Source organism: Lepisosteus platostomus, chromosome 4 (genome assembly GCF_059453375.1).
Source record: "Lepisosteus platostomus isolate fLepPlt1 chromosome 4, fLepPlt1.hap1, whole genome shotgun sequence".
In the NCBI taxonomy this organism is placed as follows: Eukaryota; Metazoa; Chordata; class Actinopteri; order Semionotiformes; family Lepisosteidae; genus Lepisosteus; species Lepisosteus platostomus.
Window position 1 is genome coordinate 19,971,378 of NC_142614.1, and position 14,449 is coordinate 19,985,826.

Genomic DNA, 14,449 nt, shown 5'->3' on the forward strand with positions numbered 1-14,449 from the left:
GCCATAAAGTTGTGTTTCTTTTCTTTTCCTTTCAGCATGGAATGAACCTTTTCTGTTCCTTTGCAGCCTATGCATGCTGACATGGCTACCTACTCAAACACCTTACTCTAATGTATCTAGGGGAGGGTGTCATTGAGGGCAACCTGTTCTGCTTGTCCATTTCATTTGTTTCCTATAGTCATAATTAATTTCTAATCAGGTCAGAGTCGAATCAGACAATGGACAAGGCTTAAGCCCAAACCAGAACAGCAAAATGCAGACAATGACACATGCAGTACAACCTGTCACACTTTCAATAAACCGTTTTTCCTGGTTTGGACATACAGTAGAGGTCAATTATATATTTACTGGATATCTTTTTTTTACTCCTCTGAGAGGTAGAGAAAGAAAACTGGGAAGGTTTCAAATCCTTACAGTTCTAGGTCTAAGGTATTTTTATGTCCATTTCCTAAAAACTTTTTTGGGACTTGTTAACTGCCATGGCATTGCCCCCGTGGCTCCAGAATTGAAAGGGAGGCATTTTAAACAATAATATGTTTTTGTAGATTGTGAAGTTTAGGTCTCTGAAACCAACAGGATATGTACTGTACATTGCCTTCAAACAGGACTAGTAGCTGAAAAGGGATCGACAAAGGTAAAATGCAGAAGAATAATCCAAAAGGTTAAAACACCAATGCCTCTAATGACTTATGGACAGATGTGAGAGGAAGATATAGAAAACCTGGACCTGAATTTCTTTAATTTCTGTAAGCTCCATGATGCAAAAGCGTTTTCTCAATCTTACATTTAATTGCTCAATAAGAAAGCATTTTATCAATTCAGAAATCACTATATTCTAGACACGTTAGTGGGCATCATGAACATGTGGTGTTTTTTATTTCATGTAAAAAAAGTATTCTCTGGCTCTTTAAATACAAACTGCAGGTTTAGCAGAAGAAAAACAGGTAAAAATCAAATGTCCTCCTCAGTCAATTGAAACCAACATAAATGGCCAGAGCATTTATTACTATGACTTCAACCCTAAGTCCAAAAACATAGGAACGGGTTCTTCTGCCATTATAAAGGAGATAGATGACTAATGATGGCACTGGCAATGAAAACAAAGCAGGTGAATCACTGGCAATGAAAACAAAGCAGGTGAATCACTCAATCAAGACACCTGAATAAGCCACCAGTCAACTTAAAAAGTTCCATGGGAATCTCATCACCTCCATCCTGCTACAAGCACATGTCTAAGTGGTAGTGTGTAGAGATACTGATGTTGCAGATTAAATCAATAAATATGTGTGAGAGAGAGTTTTCTTCTCCTGAAGTTATTATCTTGAAATGGGTGATCTGGGAATTTCTAACACAATATGCAGAATCTACAGTTTATACTGTATACTATCCCCAAGTTCCATCAGGTTATTAGAAACAGGGGGGCTAACATTTACATACTGTAATACTCTTTCAATGATGACAGGTCATCTTAAATTCTAAATCCAAAACCATCACAGAAGAGTTCTTGCATATTACATCAAAAAGTAGGATCTGTCGATTCAGACAGTGCAAAACCTTGTTTTGTCCAAGAGGACAAGAAACAAACTTTCCAAAATTTGAAAAAAGTTTTTTCCATGATAACGGCATTCACTTTTGAAAAGAGAAACATAAATTCTGTGTAAAGGGCGCCCTCAGCTTCATGAGTAGAGGAGACTAGTTTCTCTGTCCTCTAAGTAAGCAGTTTCAAAAAAGGTTATGGACCCATGAGGTTTGAAATGCAAGCTTTATGCTTTTTTCCAATAATTATTGGGTCACCTTTCCCTCCTTTTCTGGATTTTGCAGAAAAATATGTTCTGTTACAAATGTACAGCTGTAAAGGTATAGTTTTTCCTTTTTATCACAGCTCAGCACTTCAGGGTCTTTAGAAACACGGTATGAAGTGGCACATTTATTTTCTGTGTTCTCGTATCACAGACATCTTATTCCTTATTTCCATGTCTTCATCAGCCCTTATCTATTTTACATGCTGTACATGGGAAAATAAAGGAGCTCCTAGTTCTTTTATTTCTTCTTTGACTTCTGTAATTTTTCAAGAGACACTCAACATAACTACCGCAGCCATATTACATTAATCTTATTTTAGCTGTAAATACAGTATCTTCCAAAGCCTTAAGGTACTGTACACAAGCCTACCTTGCACCTCTCTCTGAATTGTTTTGAAAACCAAAGCCAAACTCAACACTAATATTCTTTAAGAACACTGACTAAGCTGTAGGCTTTTAACACCTTATGAAATCTTTACTAGCATGGTGTCTGATATTTTCACTGCATGTCTTCATTAATGAGATAATCTTGTGTCAGGTGTTGATGACTGCCCTGTCATACTAGCTCCAGGGACTGGTCATAGTATGTCCTCCCAACTGTATCACCATGGCAACTCTGTCAGAGTGGGTTAGGTCAGATGGGTACCTTTCTGTCTCTTTTTGTCTCATTGGGTAATAAGGCATCTGCAACCCTGGACCTGGAGAGTTGGTGCATCTTCTCACTTTTTTTTACTGTATGCTGTTAGTAACTAATTGTAACTCATCGTTTACATACAAAAATGGCTATGCAATCACAGGCTTGATGTGTTTGTGTTTAACGATGCAGTCAGAAAAATAAAATCCAAAGAGCCATAGCTCTGGGCCTCTCTTTTGTCTGTTTAATTGAAAGTATTGAAGTCATCATCAGTAATGCTAGATAATCAATACAGTAGTTGTCTTTATTGCCAGTTTAACAATGGCTTGATGTGATACAGTATGTACAACAAATGGAAAGAGTGTGTTATGATTAATTTGAAAGACAGTATGTTTCTGTTTTGCTAAAATAAACTAAAAGCTGGGTTATATTAGTTCATGTTACAGTGCCAGACAGTCCCCACTGGTTAGATTCACAGCTTATTTTTAACAGTTTTCCCAGAATAATCATGGCAGAGTGTTTGATGCAACCCAAGAGGATTACAAAGTACTCTGTATCTGCATACTGTATACAGTATGAAAACTGAGAGGTAGCCATTGGAGTATAAAAGGTTGGTTAAATCAACAATTTTGTTTTACATAATGGAAGATTTTTCCAAGAGTGTTTTAAAATACATATAACCTGCGCTATATATTTTTTTTATTTTAAAGACTATCTGAGAATTTGAGTAAAAAATCCTTTATCTAAAAGCTGCGTTTTCTTCACTTTTGTGCATTGCATAAAAATGGTCTAATTATTAATACTGTATTATTTCCAGGTTGGCTACTGTACAGCTTGATTTTCTTATATCATACATTTATTTAAATATTTAAATCCAGAAGTTCAGGACATTTTAAGTTGGTCAAGAAAGAAGAATTTCTATTGTTTCATCATGTTGTTTTCATGTGAAATAGATCCCTCTTAATTGTAATTAAATATTAATAATGAATTAGATGAATTTCCTGGGACCACATATCAAATGCTATGAAGAGCAAGATATTTGTAATGAAATATGTTCTTAAGAAAACATAAATTATTATATCTGCTCATTCTTCACTCTCTCACTCTCTGTGCTGATTATTTATTGATGTATTTAATGCAAATTGAATTTATTTAATAATTTTCATTTGTTCTTAAACAATACGTGAAACTAGTCTTGCAGTATTGCAAATAATTAGAAAACTGAAGTAATTAAATGTAAAGGAATGGGAATCAAAATGTTTTACCACTGAAAAACTTTTCTCAGAGAGATACAAGAACCTGGCACCCTTAACAATTTTCAATAACAATGTTTTTCGAAAGTGTTCTCAGTGTATTGATATACTGCATATACTGTACCATAAAATGTGTGGATTATACAACTAAAAAAGCACTTTTTTATTTTGGATTTGAATTTATTTAATATTTTACACTTCAGTAACATCAAAAGTTTGAAAGATTCTATACCTGATACCTGACATGCTGAAAAAGAATGTTCTTTGTTTGATTTTTAGGTCACAAAGAGCTGTCTTGAAGTTATTCTTGGTTTCCACATGGAATGTGGAATGCTTGACTGTTCTTGTGGTTATTCTTGGATTCTACATGGAAATATTGTATATAAAGTCAAAGCCTTAGGACTCCAATTGCATTTGGATTATTACTTATTTTGTCTGCACTGACTGATCCCATTTATTTCTTCAGTTTGTTTGTGTTACAGTTTTCAGCTCCTTTGGCATCATTTGCCTTGATCTAATTTTTTTTATAGTATCTAGCATCACCTCAGGAAAGACTGGTGCACATCTTGAAAACTAACCATAGGAGCCTCACATTCTGTATCTGGCCTGGGGCTGTTGATTTCTGGTTTAGCTCTTACTGTAAGTGTCCAGTGTGTTTCGATTTCACTACAGCTGAAGTGAGTCATATCTATTAATATCGGATTGCAAAATTTAACCAGGAGATTTTGGATTTCATAAAATAGATTCTTTAACATTCAAAAGTTCTTTCTAAATTTAAATGTGGGATTTAATTAAACACTAAAACATAGTCTAATGACATTGTAGCTAGATACTATAGCTGCTCTGATTTGCTTTCAAGAATTGTTCATTGTTTCACATACTGTAAGTTTAACAGGTTTAATCAAGGACAGCAATGTTTCTGAACATGAATATCAAAGAGTTAAGTCTCTGAGTTCACAAGCTACTTCTTTCTCTCTGGTATATCAATGATTATGTAATACTGACGTTAAGCATAGTCTGCCGTATCATTTTTTTTAATATGTCTGGCTAGAACTAATCCTTGAAGCAGCATGTTAATGCTTTAGATGAGACTTGGAATAGCTGGGCAGTGTTCAAGATTTGATCTTGAGGCCCAATGAGTTAAAATGTTATACAAATCATATTGAGAGTTCTATTTTTAAAACCTTTATAGTACTGAAAAATTTAGGAAGCTCCCTGAAACACAGACAAATTAAATTTTCAAAGCTATGAAGCATGCTTTTGTTTGATTGTGCTTGGAAAAAAATACATTGGTTCTGTATTGTTGTCATAAAGCAATGACCTTCAGCAAAAGAGACGGTTAGAAATCTCTACACTCTTGCCTATAGATTCAAGTACATGGTGTGCTCCAAATTTATTAATACCTTAATGCAATGCATTTTTAGACTGACATTTGTTTCCAAAATGATGTACATCTGTACCCTTTGATACATTTGGGCAGTTTACTGAAGCAATCTGAAATGCTTCGTTACTATCACTTCAGATAGCAGTGATACCATCTTCTAGGCTGATCATGCCAGTTCTCAAAAGCTAAGTAAGGCTGTGTCTGCTTAATACTGCATTGGGAGACTGCCAAGAAAAAAAGAGCAGGTGGTTGCAAGTGATTTCAGTAGAGCAGCAGATGGCACTCTTCCTCCTGGACCACAAACATGTACCCACCTAGTGTATGGTCAATTTGATGTTGTAGGTGTACCATCAATGTCCTGACTACCTAGCTATTAATTTTACAAAGTAGATCAGGTAGAAAAGTGATTTGCTTCACTAATTGAATTAATGGGGGACTATTAATTGTGAAAGCACAGAATAGTCCTTGATTCTGGTTTTAATACCCCTTTTCTTACAAAAAGTGCAAGATCCCATCTTTCATGACCAAGTAGTCAAAACTCCAAACTGGATTCTGGTCCACAGGAAAGAGTACCACTTACAGATCTACCAAAATCCCATACTGCAATGATGTAGTTTTCTTTTCAATCTTCAATTGCAGTATTTACCAGGCACAGCAGAACTTACTATAATTCCAAAGATCCAACAAAATCAGGGCAGAAGATGATAATGTTGATATCAGAATGTGGCAAATCTGACGAACCATATTCAGATTATTTCAATGGCCAGATGTATAAATATGAAGTCATTTTTGATGTACTTGTTGTCCAAATAAATTAATAATAATAATGAAGAGCTGCGTTTTGGAATGCTCATCTTAAGAACTAGCAGTATGCTATTCTATTATGCACATTTACAAACAGGAGACTGCACATTTTTTAATTAGCTAACATTTTTTTGCCTTAAAGCCTTGCCCATCTGTTTAGATCTGACCATAACAATCATACAGAGAGATTATGTAAGGTTCTCTGAAGCAGAATCAACTAATTCTGTATGTATAGTATGTTATATCCTGAGCATTTAAGAAGATAAGGCTTCATAGACATAGATTTTGAACAGAAAAAAAAGATTATTTTCCATCTCAAAGGATGGATTTGAATTGCCGCAATGCAGCCCACTGGTAAACAAACTGATTCAGCAGAAAAAGTACAAAAGTATGAATGAGTTGTCACGTTTTCATAGAAAACTCATACAGTACATACAAATGTACATATTTCCAAAACAACCAATAAAAGTGCTGACAGCACAACCTGCATAGGAAGGATGTCAAGAGTCCCAATATCGTTAAAATACTGTACCAGCATTTCTATGCGAGATAGGCACAACATTTATTTTCATAGATTTATTACCGATTAAATAAACTATAACATTCATTTTTTCACACCATTGTCAAATTAAGTCAAACTGTAGACAAACTAACAGACCCTTTATTATGTTTATTTCAGCAATTATTTCTTAACAGTGCTTAAAAGGCAGTCGCTGCTGTGTGTTTTTAAAAATTGTGCTTCCACTACAAATGGTAGTGGAAAAATACAAAATGGTATTTATTTAATAATACAGTATTTTCAATGTTAATGAAAATTTCATTGTTTTAAATTTAGTCATAAACGTTTCTGAAGCACAGAAACAAAATAACAGTATAATTAATCTTAAAATTCTTAAGCTCAAAGTATCTTGTGGCTGGAAGAGAGCATTGGAATTAAATGCAGAAAAAATCCAAATGTACAGTAAACTAAAGATCAAGTCTCCCACAAGAGCTGTTAAGTTAATCATCATGCTTTATAGAACATCTGGCCATGGCAGATGTTTGATTTTTACTAAGACCTCATGGGGAGCATTTTGACAAAGGTATGCTACTGTACAGTATGTGTCAGTTTGGCCATTTTGCTTGAACCTGTAGTTTTCACAAATGGTTCCCTTGTTGACCACTTAGCAGATTGTCTGGACATTTGACAGATGATTAGGACTCTCCTTTGTATAGACAACAGATCATATCACATCATATACGCTGTTGACATTTTTGTTTGGTGTCATGATAACCTTTTAAGGCTGTTTCAGTACTGTTTATATGAACAGCAGAAGTTAACCTTTTGTGCTCGTCAGTCACATGTAGCTCATTATACATTATTTCTTGGCAATCCGACTGGTGAGAAGCTGTGAATTTAGGCTTAGATAATGTTGACTATTGATGTCTTTCTGGAGTCTTTTAATCCCTTTGAAGGATGAAGAATGAAATATTAATGTAATCACTGCCAAAAAAGGTAAAACAGGTAATTATCAGCCTGGATTCTGACACATTTCCAAAAGAGTCAGCCGGTCTTCTTTCTGTTTCTCCAAAGAAATGGCACTGAGAAAACAAGAAAATTAGTGATTGACAGTCAGGGTCAGCACGCAGTTAACTTCTACTAGACCATTTTCAGCTATCTTGGTGATTCTGTTCTCGATAAAAATCAATATGGTTGAAAATACCACTGTAGGTAATGTACACTTTTTACATTATATCAGCTCTTTTTAAGTTTCTTCACATTTGTTCAAGTGGTGTTGACTGTGTTATTTTATTTCCAGTTTGAATTCTCACCTGTTTCTTTTTTTTCCCAAAGTAAATTTAACCTTTGCTATCACTGTGCTACTAATGCATACTGTATATACTTTAGGACATGACAGATTTTTCTTAGTGTCAAAGACTGTCCTAGTCATTTATACTGTATAAGGCATTAATAGTGTAGATTTTACTTTTCCTCTACTGGTTTGCCTAATGGGTGACAAAAAGTTATGTCTAGTTGCAAAAGTCCATTAAACCCTAAATGTTGCAGCAAACAAATGAAATAATTCAAAAGGAGTGCTAAAAAACACTTTTCTCCATTTCTATTATCAAATTAAAGTAATTTGCCAAAAATGTATGGCCAGGTCTAATGTGGATGACAGAGAAATGATACTCCACGAATGATACACAGCAAGTGAGAAAGCTGAAGAGGTAAATGGACAGTATAATATGACAACGCTTGGCACTTTCTTTAGGCTATGAACTTAATTTTAGTTTAATAAAATGAAACATGTAGAAGTTAAAATCTAATATCCATGAAATGGATACATTGATTTAATTTATTTTCTGATTTGGTTGAATGGTTTTGTAGGTCATATCTTAACCTTAGCAATTCTGCCAAATTAATTTGCTTTCAGATTTTGGCAAAAGAACTAAGTGACATTCCCCTGTTTGTAATGTAACTGAGAGTCCTGCTTTCTTTCTACTGTCCGTCCCATGAGGTTCTGGGCTTTAGGCAAATTTTTAGAAGCTAAAGTCCTTACTGAACCAGTCTTGCCTGCTAGGGTTTACATTACCATTGTGTTTCCTTCTTGGAAAATGAACATTTCATTGTTCTCTTTAACAGAGTTCTGTATAGCCAGTTCAAATCAAAGAGGCAGAACATTCTCTACACATGTGGGGTACGTCCTGAATAGAACAGAAATGATGAAGAAGAGGCATAAAATTTGCCAGTCTATAGATTTATGGACTGAGTACATGAAAGCTTTTAAAAATCTATTTTTGAATAATTAATGCATGTACCTTTTGTTCTTCTTTGAACTCTTTCTAAAACTATTATATCCTTTATGGTGTGGATAACAAAACTGAACAAAATATTTCAAATGTAGTCTTACTAGTGCTCTGTAAGTCTTGTGCTTAAAGTCCACACTTTACATTATCTAACCAAGCATTCTATGTTTTTTTATTGCATTCCCACATTATCTTGATGAGGCACAGAAGGATCTACACATCCCTTTCCATTGTGCATGGAGTTGTCCTACTTCCAGCATAGATCACTTTACTCTTTACATACTGTACATGTAGATCAACGTTACACTTCATTTTTCAGGTGTTTGCCTAATCCATGTTTATATGTTTTTTTTTGCTGTTGTTTCTGTGTGTTTGTGTCATCTGCACATTTTATAAGTTTGTGAACTATACTAGAAATAATTGTAGAAACTAAGAAGGATTCTTGCACGACACAACCCAATTAAAGGCCATGTCCCTTAAGACGATGTTATATTTGTTGTTCTTTAAGCTATTCTTGATCCATGCACATACTGTAGATGAAGATTTGACGAAGACGAAGATTTATTTAAGAATTAACCTTTTATGAGTGACCTTATGAGTGAAAAAGTTTTCTGTAAAGCATACATTTTATTGTTATCATCAATCTGAAGGTTTTTTAAAGAAATCAAATGACCTTCCCTTACTAAATCTGTGTTATATATCTTTTAAAATATCTGTTTTTAAGTAGTCTTCTCATTTAGCTCTCAGTTATTTCTATAACGTTATCGTTAATGGTAGTATGACTGATTGACCTATACTATTCTGGTTCTGATTTGTCCCCTTTTTAATGAATTGGTGTTCCATCTGTGGTTCTGCAATCTGTGAGTTCAGTTTCAATTTTACATGACAGTTGATATATTCTAGGAAGGGGTCTATGAATAACATTCCTCTTTTCCTTAAGTATGACTGGAAAAATGCCATCAGGTGCTAGTGATGAATATGCAGACTCTACAATGACAGACACCTCATGCCTGTGAGGTTGCAGTGACTTTAGTGGAATACTTCACCAGTAATTGCTAGGTCTTAAATAAGGCACCGTGAAATGGTTCACATCTGCTCTACTCCACTGGAGTAGTGTATTTACTAATGAAATAGAGACTCCGTAACTGTGGGAAGATAAGACTGGCCATTCAAAGTGTTCAAGGTCTTGGGAATGTCCAAACACAGGTGACCTCCCCCCATTACCATGGTAACAATTTGCATCAGAAACTGCTGAAGTTTGTTATATAAACTGGAGCTTTACAACAATTCTCTGAACAATTCCGATTATTCCTTGTATGCAATAAACTCAGTTGTTCAGCTCATCTTGGGGTCCAGAACTTATTTGTTTGTTACAACACTATGTAGTCTTTCCTTAGGGGCTAGTGCAGGGGTTTGGGTATTGAACTGAGCTGATTAGTACAGGCAATTCCAAACTCCAAATGGAAAATGGATGTAAAGAGGAATAACTAACTGGCAATTAAACTTTTTATGTTTTTGTGCTACCCAAATGTACTCCAAATCCTTTACAAGATAATCTCCAGTCCTACCAAAGGGACTTTATGTTGTATGTACTGTAAGTGAGTATGTACTGTATTGTTCATCATGAATGTTTCAAACTTGTCATAGAAATTCTGCACATCTTCCTTCCTTCTCCTGCGCCACTAAGCTGATCGATTAATGAAGTTGGTGCAATTAAATTTATTTAATAAAGTTATTATAAATATTATAAATTATATTAAATATATTATAAATATAATTTATGAGTTGTAATATAAACCTAAATATACAGATCAATCAAGACAGGCCTTCTTAAAGTGATTACTTTACTGACTATAATAATTTCATATTATTACTATGTATTGATGTGACTTAATTTAAATACTGACTCACTCAAGAAAGCCCAAGGAAAACAGGAATTAAGCCGAATCTATTACAAATATTCCCTCAGGTTTTGGTGTGGTGTCTTGTTGAATCATACAGTGACTCACTCAAGTGCTTGGCTGTTTGAATAAAACAGACTTTTACATTCTAAAATGAACAGAATGACCAGAGGCAGGTTTTTACTGATCACACGGTTAAACTTCACTACCATCACATCAACACAGAATTTGGACTGTGTATCTTTCATCTGATGTAAAGGGGTATCCAATCACTGATATGTCCTGAGACCATTAAGAATGTAATAAGTCCTATCAGTTTCAATATTCATTTGATGCATTTGTAATGTCTGATTTCACCCAGTGAAAACCCCCGCAAACATAAGCAAATGGCTGGGGCCAGAATCAAACTCAGGATAAGGATGCCAACACTGACCACATTGCCAACATTGATGCTCTGACGGACAGATCACCAAAGAGAGCACAACCTAATTTAGTCCAGAGACTGAGAAATTAATTTTTTTTTGAGGGGGCAGAGGGGCAGTTTTTTTTCAATCACACATATGCGCCACGTTTTTATTGTCTAAAGTCACAGATGTCCATAGTAATTTGTTAGCACATTGCCCATCACATACTGTATTGGACATTGAAGAACATCCTAAATTTAGCTTATTGACATGGGAACTGTTTGCTTAGAAGTATAGAAAGAAGTTAGTACTGCTGATGAAGTTGCACTTTTAAATTGTCCATAAATATACAACAACTCAAAACCTAAACTCAAGAATTGCTTTGCTCTGCACAAACAGACAATGCATAGTACTCTACTTGTCTTTTTATTCATGTGTTTCACATCTTAATACAAGCTGTGAAAGACTTGCATTAAACTATACACTTGCTGAAAATATAAATGAAAACAACTTCTTTCCTTCACTGCTTTCATGCATGCTTTCTATGCTGAGACCCTTAGGAAAGTTATCTGTTGAAAATGTATCTTCTTTTTCTTTTAATGGCACATTTCACTGGGTCGTTGAGCGAAAAGCTGGACTACTGATGTCAATGGAAAACAAATTAGTTTACTGTCAGTTTCCATTCCAGGATATACAGTACAACAACTTATGACTTACCATCACAGATAAGTGGACAACTGAGCTCATGGTGAATTATTTGAGTAGTAAAAGTAACTGTTTTATGGTAACATTTTTGAATACTGAGATGTTTCAATCCAAATATTCTGGGAGAACCTGCGATTCTAATCTACAGTACCTACAGTAAGCATCTTTGTTTCTCTGTATTTCTGTGTGGTTATTTTTAGTAATGTAATACTGTATATTTAGCAACTGTCATGAGAATAAAGGAGATCTTTAGTTTTCATCACGACAAGATAATAATTTATTTTAAATCAGAACTGTATGACAGAGTGAACCTCTCAGTATAAAAATTAATATCACTTTAGGATTAAAATGAAGTGTTGTGTGAGTATTGTATTATTGCATTATCATGCAGTTTTCCTGACCGATACAGTTAGGCAATATGACAATACAGTTGAATGTAATGGAGTTAACATGAATATAAGCAGACATTTCTTTGTCTGTTATTGCTGAGCAAGCTGAATCACATCATTCATGAGTGAAATAAGTTTGCTGGAAGACTGGAAGATGATAATAAGGGATGAACAGCAGTAGATGACACCATCCACATCTCCTGGAGAGAGAATATTCACTACTGCCTTAATTGGCTTTTCCCATGTTTGGCTTTCACGGTATGATTTGGAGCAATGATGGCATTCAAAGTTTATTAGTTGGATGTGATTGTCACCTGCCTGCTTTAATTGTACATAAATAATGAGGTGTTGAGGAAATATGAATCTTTACATAACATGAACAACATTGCTTTAAATATAAATTAATTCTAAACTCATTCTATATTCTACAAAATTAATTTTGTTTTCCTAAAAAACTTGATACTGGTCCATTGTATCACTGTTACTGTACGTTTGGTCATTGTCAATGTTTGCTGCTGAGTGATAAATGAAGAAACAAAGTCCAATGTAATAGATATTGCTGGTGCATTATATTCCTACCTAATCAGCTCTGGAGAAAACAGTGACTAATTCCATCAAACCAGTTTTTTGTTAGTTGCATAATGACATTAATAAACATGTCTTCTTCAAGGGGTTCTCTAACAATAGTGTCCCTGCACACTATCTTATTTACAATGGATTTTCTGTATAAAATTTTACTATAATGTATCTGAGTTTTGTAAGTATTGGAAGTGAGTTTCTTCACCTTTCCAATAGTTCTGCTCTTGGAATCATTGTCTTGTTGGAAGATAAATCCCTGCCCTTTGAGAAGCACTCTTAAGGTAATGGCATGGTGGATTGAAACTTGACTTAACCTGCCTGCAGTTAGGGTGTCCTCGGTTGCTGACACCTTTGGGTGAGATGCAAACCCATAACTGGATTGATGATACTCTCATGAGAGATTGATGCTTTCCCACTTTGGCTGTTGTATACTACAGTACTCTTCAATCGGACTTTGAAAAAAGTTCTGTTTGTTGCTGTTATGTATTGTTCCTTTACTTGTAAGGCTATAACTGCCATAAAATTTGCAGACAGGTTTGTGTTTTACAACTTAAAGGCTGGTTATGCTCAAGGCATTTGTAATGTTTTCATGGTCACAAATGGAGGACGAGGCAATACCACTAAACCGTCAGTAAATGTGAATCAGCAGACTGATTCATCATCATAAAAGTCTGTTTACTGAGCCTGACAGAGCTGGCCATCATAAATGTTTATTAAAACCATTGGTGTGTATTAAGAAAATATAAGCAAGCCAGCAGAATAATGGTCTAGAAGGAAGTGAATAAATTCAACCATATACTTTTAATAGCTGATGAATGAATAATATAATAAATCAAGGCAGTGTAAAGAAATTTTGGGTAGATAGGTTTGGAGCTCAGTATCTTCTTATTATGAAAGGGTAATTACAGCATTAAGAACTCATTGATTCTTTTTTCTTTAAAGAAATTATGAACCTTGTTTAATATTTTTTGTCAAACTTTTAAGTTATAAATTAAAAATGCAATGCATATGGCAAAAATGTATAATTATAATATATAATTACTTTATACATTAATGAAGATTCAAGTAAAATACAATCTTTCTCTTGTATACCTGTACATTCAAATCTTTGCATGTGTAATGTGTATTTCTTATTTAATACAACTTACTTATTCATTAGACTTAAAATATTCTAAAAAATAACATTAAGAAAGCAAATAAGAAAAAACAAGTAACAAGTAACAGTCTTATGATGCCTCCGACTCATCAGTTGGATATAGATGTACATAACTAAACTTATGAGAGGTACTGACAGGATTAAAAGAATTAAAACAGCAGAGACAAGAAGAAAGCATCTGAAACCTCCTTGCTACCATCTTGGAGTATCTTGTCTGGAATAAAATAGCAGCGAGGGATCAAAATAAGTTGGACACTGTGAAATGCCAGTCTGTGGATCAAAATAAATCACAATTATCCTTATCAACAACATCCCTGAGAAACATTGCCTTTAAGATCTTTAAGGCTATTTCCCCCAACCTCCAATGCAAAAAAACATTATTTCCTCTTAGCTCTCTTTATTGCATTTTGCTTCTTCTGAAGGACCTTTTTTATTGTTTTGTATGGATTTTCCCATCTTGTGAAATAGAGGGAGCAATCACATGTCACTTACCCAGTTTGACAGCACAGCCCCTTCATTGCCCAGATGCTGAGAGAGGGCCTCAGACTGCAGAGTGCACAGGCACAACGAGACTTGCATACTAACCAGGAAAGTATGAAATAAGCACTGACATTTAATAAGTTCAAGGACATAATCCAAATAATTAAAAAG